Raw genomic sequence first — 20718 nt, 5'->3', positions numbered from 1 at the left:
TGAAGTTTGCGGGTAGTGCCTAATTCAGGTGGATATAAGAAGTAAATCGGAAATATGGGTACGATCAATTTATATACGTGCATATATGTGTAAAGTATTCGGAAATAGGCAGTTTGTTTGTTTAGGGTGAGCGTAACATCTACGGCTGTAATATGTACGTATGGCTGGTAGTTTTGTAGCTGTATACGGGTAGAAAAATGTGCGTCTTAGATAAGATGAACACAAAACCTTTATACCCGAAGTACGAGCTTCCGGTATTCCGACTTGTTTATATTTGATGTTGGTTAAATTGTTGGCATTTGCTAATAATATTAAACTCAGAGTGTGAAGCGTATGAGGTTGACTATTTCAATACAGGGCTTTCCATCAAATGATTTATTTAAATTACTTTCTAAAAAATAGATGCCAATAGAATTTTTAACTATGTGACACGGAACTGTCAGGCTCATCGCTCCTCACATCTTCTTCTTTTTCTTCAGCCTTCAATTCACAAGCGGGGTCGGCTCGTCGTGATCGGTTTCGTCATTTTATTTTATCAAATGCCTGATCAGGATGTAATCGTGAGACCTTCAAATCCCCATCCAGTGTATCATGCGACCATTGTTTTGGCCGGTTTTTTGGTTGCTTACCATTGACTTCGATGTTCTGACCAATACTGGTTGTTGAATTCTCGTTAGCGTGAATTACGTGACCACACCATCGAAAACGCCTCTCTTGCAGTTTTCCCACGATCAGTGCAAACCCATATCGAACGCGGATATTCTCATTTCAGACGTGATCAAAACGTGTCACGCCACCAGCGCAATGCAACATTTTCGTCCCCATTACCGCAAGACGCCATTCATTGTCCTTTATAGCCAACACTCAAACTATAGAGAATGACAGACGGACGACATTGCAGTAAATTTTAGATTTGGGACGTGCGCTGATACGTCGATCACAAAGAACACTAGTTGAGGAATGTCACTTCATCCAGGTGGCGTTAATGCTTGAAACACTTCATTACGCAGTTCTTTATTGGCTGGTAGCATTGACTCGAGATATTTAAATCGCTCAGTTCTTTCAACGGCAGTAATCTGCCCCTCCAGATATTTAAATCGCTGAGTTCTGGCAATGGCGGTAACCTGCCCAGAACTGAGCGATTTAAATACCTCGGGTCAATGCTATAAGCCAATGGCGAACTACGTTATGCTCCTCACATAGGGAAACACAAAACCTTTTATACCTGAAGCGTCAAGCTTCCGGTTTCCCGACTTGTTTAAAATTTTTCACTTAGTATTTTGAAACCGAAGGGCTAGGAGCGAGGGAATACGGTGCCGATGGGTAAATGGTCAAAAATTGTTTTATGTTTATATGTCGCTTTGTATTGAGAAATTAATGAAATACCGCCTGATTTGGGATCACCAGCTTGCAGTTTTTTGAAGTCTTTAAAAGTTTATGTTTTGCTTAACATTGAGAATTCGATGAAGTTGAACTTGAATTGTGATCGCCAGTTTTGAAGACAGAAGAGTCTATATAGGCTGTGTAGCAAAATTTGTTTCATCGGATTTAAAATTTTGAAATTCAGTGAAATTGGCTGAAGGCAAGCAGCTCAGTAAAAGTGACAAGAATTAGAGAAAAGTTAAAAGATCCTCCTTCAGGGCTTTATATTTCGCTTAGTTCTCAGAATTTGTTGAAATGATACCCAGTTTATGATGACCGGGTTAGTCGGCGTGAGGCTGTGGTGTCAAAGTGGTGAAAATTGAGGAAGAGCTGCTTTAATTTTTATTTGGAAAATTTAATTACTGATATCTCACTTATGATTGATAATTCATGGAGATCCATCCTAATGTGCTATTTAGCAAGCAGGGTGAGCTTGAGATAGGTATCTAAGTTGTGACGTAAAAGTAGCAAAAATTGTGGAGAAGATCAATCTTTTTTTTAATTTTTAAGCGCTGATGTTTCACTTAATATCCGAATGCGAGGAGATCACCAGTCAGAAAGGAGGAGGAGTTGGTAATGTGCATGTAGTTTGTGAAGGGGAGGAAAGGAAAGTTGTGGTGTTTTTTCTTGAAGCTGTAACCGTTGACATCTCGTTTGAGAGGTATGACTGCTTAATTCAACTTCGCCAGTTTAGTGGACAGTAAGGATTATAGATAAGTAGATATCCAGTGGTGTATAAAGCAGCAGAATTTAGGAAAACTTTAAACATCTGAAAATTTAAAGAAAGGAGCTTGATTATTGATCACTTCTTTAGAAGGTAACAGAGGCTTGGGGGAATGTATCTGTTGGAAAGCCTTAAATGCTTATATCTGGTTTAACACTAAAAATTCGAGGAAAAGTTACAAGTATAATGGTTGGAGGTCAAAATGTTAGGGAAATTGACCAACATTGAAACTATTTTTCAAAACTTTATAACCCGATATTTCCTTTAACATTGAGAATTTAATTTCTCTTGTTTGATTATTTCCGAGGGGCGCTTTTCACTAATCTGCAAGTCGGCCCGACTTGATTATTCAAAGTTGCGTCTAGATTTGCAGTCTGTTACTTTCTACCTTCTCTGCAATCCCTGGGTAGGGTCAATTCTGTTGCAAGTGACTGTGCTTGGAGTCGCTCGATGTATGAGTAAAGCCAAATTAGCATTTGTCAAGTGTTAATACCTAGTTTCCAATATTTTTAATTCTTTTTAACTCTTCAATCGGTTTCAACATCAAATCAAGGAAGACGTAATTTGAATAGAAAGCAGAAATAACAGCAGGTTAATGACTCAATGGAAATTGGATACGCAGGGTACCCCAAGCCACGTGGCCAGAAAACAAGCACAACATTCTAAGGAAAAGTTGACAAAAGTTCAAAACTCTCGGAAAGAAAATTCTTCCGCTTTATTATACTTATTTTACGCTTGAAGTTTATACTAATTACACAAAATTTTCATGAATATAGACCAACAATTTTCCACAAAAATATTTACTATTCGCTTCAGAGTCTATTAACTTTGCTGGAAAATTTCGGAAAATCAAATTTCACCAATGAAGCACCTCCATCTTCTCCAACCTACCCAAGAATTACTGTGGCGAAAACCACAATTAATTCCCAGACATGCTTCTCCAAAAATCTGTCTATGATTCCATTACGAAGGATATTTTTGAATATAATAGACTTTCGCTAACAAACGCGACGCAAGCAACTGCCACAGTTGTGGGTTCATTACACTTCCTACACGTTATAAACCCCAAATTCCAAACGGAAATTTTATCTGGAAAGCAAAGACAGGCATCACACTTTTATTCCTGATTTGATTGATCGGTGCTAATTTCTCAGGAGTAATCTGGCCATCAGGAGTTTTGTGTTTGTAAAAGTGGAAATAATATTTCGACGCCATTGGAATATTTTATAGAGAAAGTGGATGAAAGGCTAGAACTGGAGGTAATTTGTGAAGTTTTCTACTTGAGGCTAATGCGGTCAGCGATTTGATAGGGAATGATAAGGGGTGTATTCGTAGCACACCCTCATATTATATTCTGTTAGTCTGCAGCTGATTCGAGTTTCATGTTGACTGATGAATAAAGTTTTGATGACTCGCTCTCGACACTGCAATTAATTGATCTTTAGGATTTATTTTTCCGGCAGTTTCGAGCGGAATTAGAAATAAGAGTTCATATTTGATAAATGAGAGGCTACTTCAAGCGCATATACTCCACGGTATGGAGTCTATAGATACTTCGTGCGATAGCGATAGATAGTAACTAATGTAAACATCGAAACTTGGAAAACTGACAAAATGGAGAATGTTTAGAAAAGGAATATAAAAAACTGGGAAAACAGCATGGAAGGAACTACCAAGTGAAATGATATTTTGAGTTGTCAATTCCGCCCATTGCAAATTTATTGATGTTTCGAGTTCTAGGAAATTGAACGATTGAAGCAATATGAATTCCAGTGAAAAGTAGATAGTTGTGGGCTGAATCGAAAGTTACCGATGCCAGATGCCCCTTCCAGCGTGCAAGGCTGTTCCATGTATTATATTATCGATTTCTAACCTTACAATAAGTAAGGAACTTACTTCGGACTTTTCGAGGTAAAAAAACATTTGAAACTATATTTAATGCCTCAACCCAAAACATTACTTTTTCATCCATTAAATCCTGAACACATAATAAACATATTAAAGATCGGAACTTTTAGTGTCGCAGTAGTGGAAAACTTGACTACTAAGCGTGCAGGAGATAGTGGGAATAAACGCAATGTCTTTCAGAGGTAGAACCTCAGGTCACCGCCTATATCTGTGGATGATTGTGAAACAATACCTTAAACCGTATGAGTATCATAAAGAGCCATGACCGACGTGAAATACTTCCTTGGGAACTCAGTTGAATTATATGGCATTGGTGCCTTATCTGAAGCCTCGCAGAATATAATGGACGTAGAGCCGAAGCTTTGAAACTCCCCAATTGTGCACTCGAAGTTGTTCCTAACACTCTAAAGAACTGCGTGTTCCAAAGACTTTTAAGAACGGTGGCGAGAATCTTGATATCTGCAACACATGGCAAAACGTTGACAACTACGTTGTCCTTTCCAGACACTTGTTGATTATCGAAAGTGTACTGGCTCAAGTGCCATGGTTGGCTTTGTCGGGCTTCTGTTTCAAAACTAAGTTGAATGCCTTATGGTCGGTGCCAATAATAAACGGCCTGCCTTCAAGTTAATACCGGGATTCAGATGCTTGGAAAAGAAGCTCAACGGCTGCCAGATTTAGTTAATATTTTTATGAAGGGCAGCACTTAAGGTGATGTCAGAGACCTCAGCGAATGCAACTAGGGGTGCATCTTGCTGAGGGAGTGCCAGAAATGTAGCCCCTTCGAGCCATTCGCTGGTGAGCCTCTGAAGACCATGTAATAAGGCGGAAACCACTAGTCTTCGTCCTAGACAAGTAATCGTTAATGATCAATTTATATTGGACCGCCTTTGGCAAGAAACGAAAATAGAAGTTTAACGTGCCCAAAAACCTTTTCAAATCCTTCCTTCGAAACCGAGAAACTTGAAATCGCTCGCACTTTGTCTGGATCTGGCCTTCAGGGGTAATCAGATGGCCAAGACATGTGCTCTGGCTAAGTCCAAAGTCGAGAAGAAGAAAAAGAAGATTGAACTGTGAAAATCCATTAGCAATCCACCATGGCATAGGAAATTTGCACATAAGAGTCTGGTATCCATCATACCGAAGCACCAAGAAAACCTTCACCAAAGTCCTAGACTCATCCCTATTTGATTGAGGCCAAAAGTGCGGATCGACTGGGAATTTGCTACTGATATTTTAATCCTTCAGGTACTAGACGATGGTTACGCGATGCGAGGAGAGCCGAAATTTCAGCAATTGTGTCGACTAGGTAGTAGTGTCGGCTCAAAGGCAATGATTACGGGTGGCCATCGCCAGAGCCCCAGGTAAGTCTAGTTTTTTTTCTAGGCTGGTACATTTCGTGGCCTTTTTGGCAGTCCTTTTGGGTCGCTAGAGAATCACCACACCAGACCATTCGAATCTTAGAGAAAGTCGGGAACCAGTGCCAAAAATTCTAGTAATTGCGACTAGATGAAGCCCAAAGGAATCGTTCATGGTACATCCACCCAGGTTCAAAACAGAAAAGCGAAGAAAATAAAGGTAAAGTTGCAACAATAGACAAATGCTACGAAAATACACGTTAACTTGTTAAAACTGCAAAATTGATCTCGACCTAAATGACCTAGGAAAGAAAGTAAGCGGAATCCGTAAAACTCAGAAATAGGGTATCATTGGCAAAATGAAGGAATACCGCGTGAGTAAAGATGCCGAGTTTCGCCCCCAATTTAAAAACTAGAAGAGAATTCCAAATGCATGCGCCAAAAACATAAAATCGATATACAGTGCAATGACTTCGATGCACCGTTTGTGGAAAAATTGGGGAAGAGGCGTCTGCAATGGTATGGTGACGTAATTCGCGCTAACGAGAACTCACTGGCCAAGATTGTTTTGAACTTCGAAGTCGATGGTAAGCGACCAAAACGCCAGCCTATACAACAGTGGCTTGGTACGCTGGATGAGGATTTGAAAGCCTCGCGATTGCATCCAGATCAGGTATTTGATAGAACCAAATGGCGAAACCGATCATGGCAGGCCGACCCCAGTTGTGAACGGTACAAAGATTGCAGAAAAAGAAGAACAGTGCAATGACTTCGATGAGGTTATTTTTAAAACCGAAATTACAATACCTTAAAAGAATAGGTCCTGATTCCAGTAGAAGAAAAAACTACTCTGCCCCAGTAGACGCAGAGGAGAAGTTATAAGCCGTCTAAAAAGTTTGCATTTCGAGGGTTGTTGACTCAGAAAGGAGATGACCCTATAGGGCAGTATAAATTGCCTAAATGAACTGCACAAAGCCTTGGGTCATTGACTAGCACAGCATGGCAGTTAGAGGACTGGGTTTTCTAGGAGGCTTCTACTAGCTTTCAATATCTAGTTGATCCGCAAGAACATTCCGATACTATAGTTGCTTTATGGTGGAATGATTGGACGAGCGTCGAGTCTTTTGCTAGGGATGCAGGATACCCAATGCAAGAAAGTTCCATTGTTTAAACTTTCACTTCTCTTACCCCAATCTCATGGCCATCTTGTTATGGTAGGTCGGGATTGTGTCGATAAAACAGGTACGTCTTTCACAGTTACTCCAAAACTTAATGTGCTGAAACGACCTCATTTCTTAAATAATGATTCAATGGATTTAACCCCGCTATTTATCATTTCTACTAAGGCAATGCGATTCTGATACTCGTAAGGCTGCGATAATATAAGTTTAATGACTTCTCCATGCAAAGGAAGGCAGAATGTCAGCTAATACCACGTTCCAAGTGAATGTATTATAATAATATGTGCGCCAGCCAAGACTCACACAAGTTCTACTTGTACATTTTTCATGTCCATTGGAAAATCTTGAAAGCCACAGCCTACACCACTATTCTCGACTGTATCGAAAATCTTCCTCAGTACATAACAGTTGCTGGCAGAACCCTATCAGAAACAAACTGCCAGGTCAATATGACAAATGAGGTTCGCGTCTGCTAAAACTTGACTTTCCAAAATAAAAAGCACATTGCCGCCAGAGGGAGAGAGAGCCTAGAATATCCATTGCCTTAGTGCATGTTGAGCAAAGCTTCTTTCGGAGTTCTGATATTTCTACTAAATCGAATAAATTGGATTTTGGAACCCCGGATACTAAATTTGGTCCACAAAAGTCAACTTCTTCCATAGAAGTAAAGAAAGTCGATTCCTTGTCTTTAACCTCAACGTTACCAACAACCAAGTTGCCTAGATTTAATGATCCTAGAAAATGATAACATCCCCAGAAATGACTAAGTGGTGCTTGGGGAAGTCAGTCAAAAAAGCTAGACGGCGATGGGACCCCGGTTGAATAGTGTGACCACGTCAATAGATTTAGCAGTGTTTTTGAACTATCATAACCTTAAACTGCTGGGTGACTCAGTGGTTAGAGCGCTAGTCTGTCATCAATGCTGGCAGAGGGATTTTTATCGTGACTGGATGTCAAATGGCAGTCGACTGAGCTATGAATGAGTACCTGTGTCAAATCAAGGTGATAATCACGGGCGAACGCAATGCTAATCACATTCCCTCCTACTGCGATCATTACGGTCTTAAATGAGAGACTGGATGCATTGAGAGACTGAAAACGCTCGGCTCGCACATCAAGATCTGGATGTTCAGTATTTCAGGCCATGCGTCGTTAGCTAGCAATGAGGCAGTGGACGAGCTGACCAGGAAGGGAGCAGAGACGGTTCTACACGTATCAGAACCCTTCTATGGAATCGGAAACAATTTCCTTACCACGGAATTGAAAAATGAAGAGAAATAGCCCCCGAATTATGGTGCAAATACTCACTGATCATTGCTGATTTATCGATCAGCCAGAAAAGCTGGGGATATCTAGTGGCCTGAGGTTCTGTACAGAGTGTCACGAAACCTCGTCACATGTTCTGGGGTATGCTGGGACACCTGAGAGAATCTTTAACACCAGATGCCAAGTTGAAGTACTGGCAAGTAGGGAATATAATAAAATTCCCGTCGTTTATAAGCTTGTTTTACTTACTATAGTTAATAGGTACACTATAGCCAGTGAAAGGAATACAATAGTTTTTCTAGGACGCAGCGCCACTTCCCAGAATAGAATAATAGTAATAATTTATATTTTAAATAAGAACTCCATCAATTAGAAGCACTTTTCAGTCACTCCTGATACTATTTACTGGGATAAAGCACTGAGAGCCAAAGAGTCACTCGCAGCACGAATCGGGCTAGGCAATCTCAGAGTATCGATGGTGGTACGTTGACATCAAATCATAGCCGCCTCAGTCACTATATTTTCTGACAAATTTTGCAACCTTCCGATGAGGAGGGAGACACTTGCCGACAAAAACCTGAGACACCGGCTGAGTAATAACCTCGACTTATACCTAAATACAAGCTTTAGCATATCGTTGGACAAACCGTCCGGTCTCAGCGACAAGACCGCTTCTTCCAATTCCTTTGATGGAAAAAGTGGAAAAAATGAAGTACCATGAAACAGGGTGATAAGTTAGCTTGAGTTTCCATGTGGTCAATTTATAACCTAGAGGTTCCTGTCAATGCCGTGCACTCACCGTGCCAAGGTTTCCTTTGGATGCTGAGGGATTGCAAGATACTGAAGCAAGGCCCATCATTAAGTGCCCAAAAGACTCAACAATTGTTTTTTACTGTGTATTGTGTGTTACTCTAAAGTATTTTCGAAAAATATATTAACGACTTGTTCCCCTACTTTCATACTGGTAGATATTCTGTACTATCACTAATCGGGTAATCCCATAGTACCCTAAACCGTTATACCCCCCGTAATCATTTAGGAAAAAGAGTTGTATCCTATTTACCATTTCTTAGAACCGCGTTCCGTGAGAGTTTGGTTGAGTTATTGGCTTTGGCTTCCACTATAACATTCCCTCTTATTGTTTAGATATCATTCTCCTAACTTTTCCCAAAAAACAACCAGAGTGACTGTTTGTTTTTGAAATAACAACTTTAGTTCTTCTGTGCTTATTCACTTGCAAGATGTGTGTGTGTGTATCACTTCGAACCAGGAAAGCGAGCCAGACTTTCTCTCAACATAAGTCCTTCTTTAACGAGAACACAGCACCCTTGTGATGCGCAAATCTTCGCTTGACGCCAAAGCTCGCCACAGTTATAACACAAAGAACTATCTTCCCCATTGCTACTTCATACATGTCAAACGCCACAGAACCGCCCTTGTCCGTATCCTGCAGATGGTCTATCTATTCTAAATTTTTCCGCAACCAAGAGGTTGCCTCTCAGAGACGGTAGGATCAACTCTGAACTTGGTGAATGTCACTCCTACCTTGAGATTGCTCACATCTTCCTAATCTCATCTGATGGCATTCTTTACCTCTTCTTTAACAAAACAGTCTAGACCGTTTATTTCAAAAGGACGCCGATTTCAGGCAAAGAGCTATTGCTTTCTCCTCCAGGATGCTCGGGAATATGTAACAGAACGTGTTTTTCTTGTCAGCTCTCGGCCCACCCATTTAAGTCCGTCACAGATGTTTGACGTCTACTGAAACGTTACGTGATTTGGCGCAATTCGGGATTTCTGCAATGACTTCTATGAAATCCCTCCCATCATTCGGCTTGATTGGGAGGCGTAGTTGACTTTAACTTTCCTGCGGTGGAAGGGTCATTGCGCTCGTTGCTCAACCCTATTTTTGCAGGATTTCTGTCGTTTGTTACACGGCTTGGTTCATTTAGTTACAAATTATGATAGCTAATATGTCTGGATGCCATAAAGTGGGGCTCTCGTTTTGAAACTGGGTACTGATGGACACTAAATCAGTTTTTATCTCCGCTGTGAACAACAGCTTATAAGAGGTTGCATTACTATGTAAATTGATATGTAGGATGTGATCATGATAGCCACGTCTTGGCTCCTCTCAGCTGCTCTTTCAAAACTGGACACCACCTGCGCAACGGCTTCATCAGACTTATCTCGATTGTCCCATAAAACGCAACTCTGCTTTTCGTTCCAGATATCCACTTTATAATCTACCTGGCAGCATCTGCGACATGATGCCTTCCTGTCAGGTCCCCGACAGGTTACAGGTTCCGTATACCATATTCTGTGTTTTACTATAAAGAAAGGATCCCGGACTCATTTTGCTCACAATCTTCTATTAAAATTCCAACAGCTTTAATAAAGTTTTCCACCTAAATTCAAATTACATTCCCAGAGGGATCAACTCCACCCTTCCACTTTTCTTTTCATTATCACTCCCACACTTAACGCATTTATCTTTTGAATATTCACCAACTTGTCTAGGGCTTTTTATTTATTTGCATTGAAACGAAAGTGTTTCTACGTCAATCTCGTAACTCAGGGATATGTAGGTGCATCAGACAGTATTCATCAACTACCATGTCATCCACCAGTCTCCAGTCGCTTGTTAGCTTGCTTCCCTCGAAGGAGTGTGTCTAAGCTTCAAACACATTTTTTTCTATGCGCTATCTACAATAACCACAGTTTTATCGGGTAAACATGGTAAGCTAAAATTACCACCGCCGCAAACCTATTACCTCATAAATCGCCAACCAACTTGGCTTTAATGGAGAAAATTGCAGAGTAAGACACCGCGTTAAATGCATGGCCATGTCGCCGTAATGTCTAGGATAGATGAAAAGAGCGAGGAATTATTACAGGTGCTAAGAGAGCTCTTGAGTATGCATCCTACTATATAGTGACTTGGTAGTGTTTGCTTAGTATCTTATCCAGTTACTTGAAACTGCATTAAATCTCATTTCAATTGAGTCCTGAAAACTTCTATCATAAAATCTAGATAGACTTTGGTGCATACATACCACAATAAAGAGAAAGATTTTCGTATAAGGATTAAGAACCAAATTCATCTTCTCCTATGAAGAAGGCAGATACGACCGTTAATCCCCGGAATACTGTTTTCCAGTCACTTCAATTCCCCAATTGTGACTCCAAGCAGAAAGCGGCTTATTTATTCGATTGAATTCTCCTCTTTATTACAAGATTTACCAGTTAATCGCTAAGAAGCCGCTCTCCTCATGCCACTCAGCAGTTTATAGTTCTCATTCTTGCCATATCGTTATTGAGGCCTCCAGCTTATCGAATATTGTGTACTATACAGCAAGCTAACATGCAGAAGATTTGTTTTGCTTCCAGTATGAAAGCTTAGTATTACCTAAATAGTAGCAGATAGTGTTCGAATATTTTGCACGGTGTTTTTTCGATGTTTTAGTAAACATTATCTTTTAAAATCGGTCCGCTTGTTTTCATGCGGTGAGTGGTATGACTTAAAGAATGCATACAAAACCGTTTCTGACTCCAAATATGCTGATACTAGTAGCTACAATTAGCACTACAATTAGTATTCTTTAAAATGAATCTTTGGAAACAGGGCGAAGTGGGGGTTGAAAACTGTGCTCCAATTTACTTCCGACCTCAGCATCTCCTCTACAAAAGTTTGGGATCCGCTAACTACGTAGTTTCAGTCGCGAATCTCGTACAATGGAAAGTAAAATGTTACGGGTTCTCGGGTGTAGCGGCGTATTCGAGATAGTCTGGGAACTCGTCCAATCTGAAGCGGTGCAAGTACTTGTATCTACCGTGTCCCGTATTCTCCGTATTTTTGCTCGACCTATATCTCAGTACGAGTGCAGTGCATCTGTCCAGCGGCCTTTTTCGGAATTATCCATCTGTTGCTGCTATATTCTGTAAAACCCCTTCCTAGTGGGTTTTCAGTAGCCCGCAATTACTTCAGCCGAATTCACCCTCCTTTTCCGGTAGGGACAGTGTGCCTCATTCGCTGGAAGATCCAAGGAAATCATCCCCTCGATAACCACACTACCTCACCGAATACCGCCCCATATGCGCTGTGCACCCTCAGCTTGATTCGCCAGTCCAGTGCAACCGCCCCGACAGGAGCCGCGCATAGCATGATACATTTTTCAACCCGTGTAATAAACAGCCGGCGTCTAGATTTTGGCATGCTTCGCAATTACTACCACCGCCGTCGGCCAGGTTGTCTTCAAATCCAATCAACGCCACGCAAAGGCCGAGGATTTCCTCATACATTATGTTCTACATCAGGAGGCCAAATATGGAGCCTTGGGGAATACCTGCTACCACAACGTATTCTTTCGGACGGTCATCCACCTCGAAGCAGGGAAATCTCTCCGAAAGGTAACTCGCGATACTCCGAGCTAAGTAACCAGAGACACCCAGTTTACCCAGTTGGCCGAGTTAAAGGCATTCTTGACATACTTCGGAGTTAAAACCATTCCTGATATGCAGCTTTACCAGCCGCAACACTTCCCAGAGGCCGATGCCTCCCGAGTCAGGTCCACGACCACTGCTATTGGGTCGACTGTACACCACGCCCTCCGAAACTGATACTGAGGATGCACTACCCGCCAAATCAACGAAGAGAAGCAGTCTGGTGTATATCACCCTCTCCAGCATCTTCCTCATATTGCCTAAAAGTCAGATAAGGTCGTCATGCGGTAGCAGAACTAACCTCTGCCTCTTCCACAGGGCGGGAAACATTCCTTCCACCATGCAAGATTCAAATGTACTTATGATCTACTTAGGTTTCATTTTAGCAGCCAACTTCAAAGCTCTCATTGATTTTTGTGTACTCGATAACGTAGTAGCTCCATTATTGCTACGCTGCGTGAATGGGGCAGGTAATGCCTCTTTACCAATCATTAGGCATTCATTTTCTGTCCCAAACCTTGAATATAAGTTGATAAAACACTGGGTATAGTTGGTTGCCTCCAATTTAATCAGTTCGACTGTAGCTCTGACGTCCTTTGCCTACTTTTGGTTATGTTGATATTATTTTCGTTAGTTTATCAAAATATTCAATCAATTGCTGCAATATGCCAATAGTCAATTAATACATGGTCGATTTGATAGGAAGTGATCCCTTTTGAAGAGACTTACGGTTGTTTCAGATTTTCTTTCGGCCTAAACCAGATACTTTCGCAGACCATTTGGGGTAACACTGTCAGTTAGATAGGCCGTAGTTCGTGGTCATTTGGGTACCGGCGTATCACCTTATTGCATACTTCCTTCCTTCTTTGATATTGAAATTCCCAAAGTATGATCTTAGTGTAATACTTGATTCAAACTTTAGACTGAAAAAAGTACTCCTTCCACGTAGCAGCTCTGCAGAAAACCAGTTCATGTCCAACGCATTTCATGCAATGCGGTGACACCACACACGAAGCAAATTTTGTGGTTTCGTGGCAAGTAATTTCCTGGGCAGCTTGTCCCCTATTGAGTCGCGGGAGATTTTCTTCATCCACGTTAAGAAAGAAAACACAGATACGCCGTTTCAACAGGGCTGTCGATATTGGTTTAAAAGCGTTTCCTAGGTTTTGTGCTCCATCTTACCTTTCGCCCTGAATCTTGAGACATTTTAACATGCTTTTCCACTGTTGGAGATGAGTTGGCTTTCTAATCGATGGAATTATTTCTGGAGCACAGGATATGGCTCATCAGAAATCTGAGCATGACGGACCTTTAGTTATTGACAATAAGGCATGAAATTGCTCCTACAAATGTTAGAACGCACTTCCCTGCAGAGAGGAAAATAAAAAAGCAAAACCAAATTTTCTAATTTTAAACATCCAAATCCGTTTGTTTACTCTCCTCCCGGATAATAGAATTTGAACAAATGGCTCTATATTTGGAGTTGAATGCAAGCAGAGTAGGACTCAAGATTGCCAGTCGGGCCGGTGATGTTACTCTTTCCTCCTGTCAGAGAACTTATATCTAAGGATCCATTTCCCGCAGATCAGCTAGATTTTGGCGCCGCTTCGCGCTTTTTATGGCAGGTCAATGCCCTCCCGCAAACAGCTTATCCATCCGATTAGGAAGATAGTCTCTCCGCTACTAAACGTCTACCGGGTCTCGAAAGCAAACCATATTGAGTGTCGAGGGTCGAAGCTTTCCAGCCTTGCGAGAAGATGCGGTCGCTTTACACAAACGAAGATAGGCGACCGTCAAGTGATGGTCTCGCTCGAGGTGGATGTCAGTGCCTAAATCTATTGCTGATCCCGACGTCATAGATCTGGTTAGATGAATATTGGCAATTAAGAGCCAAGTGATCTTATGACGGGCTCTGTGGCCAAACAATGGGCCATCAATAACGAGGTAGTGGAAACTGCAGCAACAGCTGCAAAGTTCTCACCATGGTCGTTACAGCCCCAACGTAGTAATTAATTATCAAAGCTCACCTTGACATTCAGATCCTCACGCAAGATCCCCTTTAGGAGGCTTCTTCTGGATTGCGTTAAGTTGCATATAGAAAACCTCTTTTTTTCTCTTTATCAGCAGTCTCCGTTAGTGTAAAACTATTGATACGTTCTCCACCTTGAACGGGAATTTTGCAGTTAGTATTCTGTCTGATATCAGTTCCCGGGACATGAGGCCTAGCGGATGCCGTTAAACCCATAGTCAGTGTCTTAATCCTGATAGGTCCACTCGGTGATACACCGGGTGAGTCTTTCTTCTTGATCAAGTGAAACACCTGCTCAAGTCAAAACCAAGTAAAGTTCGTTTTTAAGTCTGTCAGTATGTTCATTGGGTGAAACACCGAATGAGTCCGTCCTTCTTAATTGGGTGGAACACCGAATCAAGTTTAGTCCAGTAGAGTATATTTCCAAATCTTCGAAGTCTCCAGCAGCCTCACTGGAGAAGAATAAAAGGCTTAGTTCTTCGGGACTTGAAAATACTCTAAATTCTTTATTAATTGTTCTCGCTTAAATAGGAACAAAAGTGCTTACACGCTAATATCAAAAAGTGTACAAAAATGCTTACTTGCTATGAGAAAAATTACAAATTGCTTACATGCTAAATATGCGTGCATGCGGAAAATATTCACCTTGGATATGCAAATATTTTTTGCATGCACCGGATGCGCGTGCAGACGGTTTTTTTTTACTGCAGCCTGAACAGCCAGTTTACCCTTGCTTCCAGCAGACTTGCTAGAGTACAATTTCACAGTGCCGTCGGGGGGAAGGGGTATGTTCCCCGGACCCCTCCATCTTACCTCGTTCAGCTCCCGAATGTCCAGCCATTATCACTGCAATTATTGCTGAAGTTGAAGTAAGCATGCATCCCGAGGAGTCTCGACAATCTCGTCGAGAAACGTTTGCACATTTCAGAATCCAATCATTCCGTGGCGTGGTAGCCTTTCCGAAGTATACTTAATTTCGAGAGTTGCAAGTTACTAGCCCAAACATCTTCATTAATTTTGGTCGCCTTTTGTGACAAACAGGGAATATTGTGAGTGGGTTCTACCACTCTTAACTAACAGAGGTGTGAGAGGAGTATAGGCCTTAATAGAAAGTATCGCTAGTCTGGGTGTGGTTGGGCCACCGCAACCCCATGATTCGTCAAAGTAACTCTTCCCTCCTCCTCCTCTCACAAACAAGCTTGGGACCGTCATAACGCAGTTTGCACACTTAACGTTGTACAGATAGTGAGCCTACGTAAGCAGGGCAGAATAAAGTCGAATGCAAACATCATGACAAATTCACACTCAGGGCAATGAAATCAAAAAAGCTTTTGCTCAACAACCTCGACTATTACATTAGATTCAATCAAAAGATCCATCAAAACTATTCCTACAATGACATATACTTTTTCGTCTATCTAAGATTCACGAAAAACCAGGACAAATGATTCTCGGAAAGTTAATAATATATTAGAAATAGAAGACGGTATAGACCTTGCCTCAAATGGAACCATATATTAGACGAAGACACCAAACCAGCTTTTGGGCTTCTATGCAAAACTTGATTGCTTGAAGTTCTTTATTAAGGTAGGTTTAACCGGGAAACTGAAATTTTGTGGGAGGTCAAGGAGATCCGACGTTAAGCGGCCTGAGAAATAGATTCTCACAGATCAGAAAAACGCAGAAGGGAGAACTGCTCCTGAAGTTTCGGAAGACGCAGGACAAAAGGACGCTTAATTACCACCACTTGGTTAGTAGACACCTAAAGATCTAGCAACCAAGTTCTGATAAAGGTTACGATAAGTTAGTTGGCATACGAGATGACTATCGAGTGGAAGGACCTTGACGAGATCATAAGAGGAAGGAGAACATATGGAGATAACTGGTGCGACAATTTCCATTTCCAGACGGTAAGTTCAACGCAATAAAGAATGTATGGAAAGCATACGTTAACACGCAGGTGGCAATGTAAGTTGTGAAGGAAATGCTGGGAGCTGGCAAAGTTATAATCGGAAGGGTTGTCTGTAGGATTCGGGAGAAAATATTGTGTGTCTGGAGTGCGCTGATATATCCAGATCTTGCACAAGCAAGCACGGTAAGTCTGATCGATGCAGCAGTAGGGGGAAAAAGGATACCTACACGAGAAAGGCCTTGAATGCATATTGGGTAAATATGCAGGTTCTGATGATAAAGGACACGTCGCAGGAACCGCAAACTGATCGCTTTTTAGCAAGGGACCAAAAGCAACGAGTAAATAAGATTTTTTCAGATACATCTCAACTATTGTGAGACCGAACACGATCTTTTAAGCCAATCAGTCCAAGCGCTCGATGTGGGCTTGGCGGTTATTACCAAACAATATAGAGGAAAAGATAACGTCGTAAGGGCCAACGACAGAAATGGAAAGCTCACTGCGTGCCGTATGCCAGCAAGCGAGAAAAAATTACTAACGCGGGAATAATGAAGTTCCTCTCCATGCACAGAAAAAAGCAAGGTACAAGCTAGTCGGAAGAAGCTGCGGAAAAGGATCCTTCAAAGTAAATGGAACTCCTATAAAGAACTCTGCGAAAAGGCCTCCATCAACCCGCGGGGATAAACCCTTGTCTAAAACAACACCTTAATCATTTTTGTTATTTTATTTTATTTAATGTAGAATTTACAATTTTTATATTAAATTTATTTATTTACAATTTAAAACTAAATTTAAATGAAGTACATCCTAAGCGAGGAGTTCTTTCCTCCGCCGGCGGGCAAAGACTACTTCATGCGACAACGATCGCTCCGTGTGAAGTAATCCCGCTCTTTTGAATCCGCCACGTGGCAGGTTGTGCTCCCTCTCACTGCGCCCGGTTCCCGCTCTGTCACAAGCTTATGGAGCAGTAATAGCTAAATTGAAAGGAAGCAGGGCCCCGCAGATCAAGTGCCCATTATTGCGAAGAATAGTGATCACTCTATTTCCGCAACAAAGCAAATGCACTATTGCGGTCGAAAGAGAGCATCCCCCAAAGGATGTCCCAGGTATAACAGAGATGAGCTTATCATTGCCTCCGAAAAGTTAGTGGCTAAAAAGGCATCGGAGCTGGACGGAATACCGGCTACGTGGGCGACGATAAAAGCAACACCGGAGTGGCTCATTTCCAATTTTAATATCTGCTTGGAAAAGGGCATCTTCCCGACTCAGCTGGCGCCGCTACCAAGGAATGGTAACCTACCCGATGAGCCATCGTCGTATCGTCCCATTTGTTTGAAAAACAGTATGAGAAAGCTATTGAAGTGCATTATATGCAAGAGGTTGCTCCCAGTTATAGAGAAAGTAGGCCTGTCACGCGGTTTTCACGCTGGCCGATCAACGGTGGGTGCTATCAATGCAGTAGTTAATCTAGCAGAGGAAGCAATTGCAGGTTTAAGGCGGCAAAGTGGTACCAAAATATACTGCGCTATCATCAGCGTGGATACGAGAATGTCTTTAATTCAGCGCAATGGCAGCATATAGTAACCTACGTAAATCCAGTTGAATATTTGGTAACCAGCTGAGTGCCTTAAGGATCAAAGCTGGACCCACTACTGTGGAGCGTGATGCCGTGTACTTTGCATCAAACTTCCGCGACAAGCTACCATTACCGGCAATGTAGACGACATCGCATCCTCCAGGTGCTTGTCTACTACAGACAAGCCTGGAGGATGTTGACAGGGTATGTGAGACATCGGTTTGGCTGATCAAGGGTTGAGTATTATTACACGGATTAAAGTTGATAGAATACAAAACGCAAACGCAGACGCAAACGCAGGGAACGTTGTAGCTGCATTAACTGACATAATACCCAATATTGGAGGACACAAACAACCGAGGACGCTATTGCTGACCAGAGTGTGTTCATCCATTTTACTGTACGCCCTTAATTTTCCAACGTATACAAGAAAATTATCCTAGGTATATCGTCTGCGTATATTAACACCCGCTAGCGCATTCTGAACAATGTCAGACGAAGCAGCTTACGTAGTCGCACAAATGGGGACAATTGATATTTTAGCTGAGGAGATTATTCAACTAGAAAGTAGGTAGTGACCATAATGCCGCAAATCGACAACGGAGTAGAGAGAACGCGCACAATCTAGGACGTTGGAATAAATCCTACAAGGGGAAGTGGAGCCCAGGTTGATTCCAAATATCTAGGTTTAGACTATGCGCAGTCGTAGAGATGCCCACCATCACTCGACTCAAATTCTGCCTGGTCATGGTGGATACCGTAGGCATCGTTTTGGACATGAGAATTCTCCCATCTGTCCTGATTATCTAACCGAATACAACCGACAGCAATACTCAAAGCGCATACTGTCTGTGTATCCGTGATTTGCAAATGAGAGGGAACAGCTTGAACTTCTTTTGACAAGACGCTTACAAGTGGAGACCATCATTCCCCAAATGCTCGAACCCAGGCAGTGTGGAATGCAGTTAGTGGCACCTGAGCTGTATGCAGCTGTATTCGCCCCACATTGTAATGTCCTTAAATAGTTTCGTGGCCCATAGCGGGTGAGCAGAGGTAGTTTTAGTGAGTTAAAGCTTCACACTATGGCTTTGGCTACTTTCCACCACAATAAATAAAAACAGACAGACAGAGGAATAGACAGATTTTGAATCAATTTGCATAAGATCTTGTTTTGAATAAAACATTAAAAATGTACAAAATTCATTTTTAGACCCTATCTAATCAAGAAAATCTGTAATAATCACAAATTTAAATGCATATATAAAGGAATTCATGCTGCACTTTTCAGTACATTCATTATTTTAATCACGCCATTCACACACAGTAATCGACCTACTTACTTAAGCATTTCAACGCGAGGAACTCGTACTAAAGTTCCTTTAGAAGTTCACTAGACTAACTTACTTCACTTCTCCAGGACTTTACTTAGTTTAAACCCTTCTGCAGGACAGAAACCCAATCAACGCCCATGTGCATACATGTAAGGGCGCACTTGTATTACAAACAGGGAGAACACATCGTTTGATATTCTGTAAATGGTAAATTTAATATAAGATGCATTCATGTGCTGCCTTTCACAGAGTTGATAGAGAACACAGACTTTATCTTCAGTTTCTGCTTTCTGTGGCATATTTACTAACCTCCACGCAACGCAGGGGATAGGATACTCGCTCCAAAACAAACTTTGGATTCCACCACAAAGGGAAGGATTTTCGCAATATCCTTGACATTCTGTGTTTCTTAGTTCTCCTTACAACCAAGGCATGCCATCCTCACGTACACACAATATGTCCTATTGTCCTTAATCCGGAAAGTTTTAAGTTAATATACGTTCCATGCTGACATTATTCCAGTCTAGTTTCACTAGATAAAGTCCATTTGTATGTGCGAATAATGGTCATTATGATACATATCCTGGAGTTATCACAAAAGAATATCAATATCAAGAGAATCAAAGGCTTTAGACTAAAATTTCGTTGTTTTTGTAATATGAGCACTTTGCTGAATTGAGTTAGTATACTATCCGAAAATAGGTTGGCACTTGCAAGGGAGTGTCAATTGGCTCCTTTTAAGCATAAGTATAGATCCCTGTGAGTCTTTCCTATTGCACGTATATGACATGGTTATTTGGAGACATAACAAAAGCACAGAAGTGTAAATTGAGTTACAGAGACCTGGAGCAAATATGTAAAATCTACGAGCAGCAGTCAAACAATGGAATGGTCGGCTTTAATATGTCTCCCTCAACTTAAGGATAATTTCAGTTGTATTTGAAATCACCGTGTATTCGTCCAAATGGAATCCTTTCCAGTGCATTAAAAAAACCATATTGACTATGACCCGCCGCATTTCTGATAATTTTTTAAACTAGACTAGCACTGGGGACGAAGGTTGAGCCACTCAATCCCCGCCAGAGTGAGAAATACTTTCCAAAAAACCACCTTAATTTGGAAAACCCTCAATTATCGCAACCAATATTCAGTTTCAGTTTAGACCGATGTCATGAATCCCCAATAAAGCCCTCAGTGTATCAGTTTTATTTTCAATAGACTTTGTCGACTCTGTTTTTGATGGATTGCTAACTAGTCATGTTAGGAACCAATAGATAAGGTCAGAGATTAACTCCGCCATGCTATTAACATAGTATGCTGGTCCCAAGCCCAGGTAAAGGAGGAGGGTTTGAGGCAACGTACTCTGTACTATCCTCAGTAAAACAAAAATAAAATGCTGAGATCAGGGAAAGAGATAAATAGAGTATAGTTGGAGTTATTCTACTATGCTAAATCCTACCTGATCTCTCTTGGTGACAGGCCCCGCGACAGGTCGACCAAAAAAATGCATAGAATGTCGTTACAAACATGATGATCGGATTGAGTCACAAGCCTCGGAGAAATGCTAG

The sequence above is a fragment of the Hermetia illucens genome, chromosome 2, assembly GCF_905115235.1.
Source record: "Hermetia illucens chromosome 2, iHerIll2.2.curated.20191125, whole genome shotgun sequence".
Classification (NCBI taxonomy): Eukaryota; Metazoa; Arthropoda; class Insecta; order Diptera; family Stratiomyidae; genus Hermetia; species Hermetia illucens.
Note: the sequence above shows the minus strand (reverse complement) of the source record.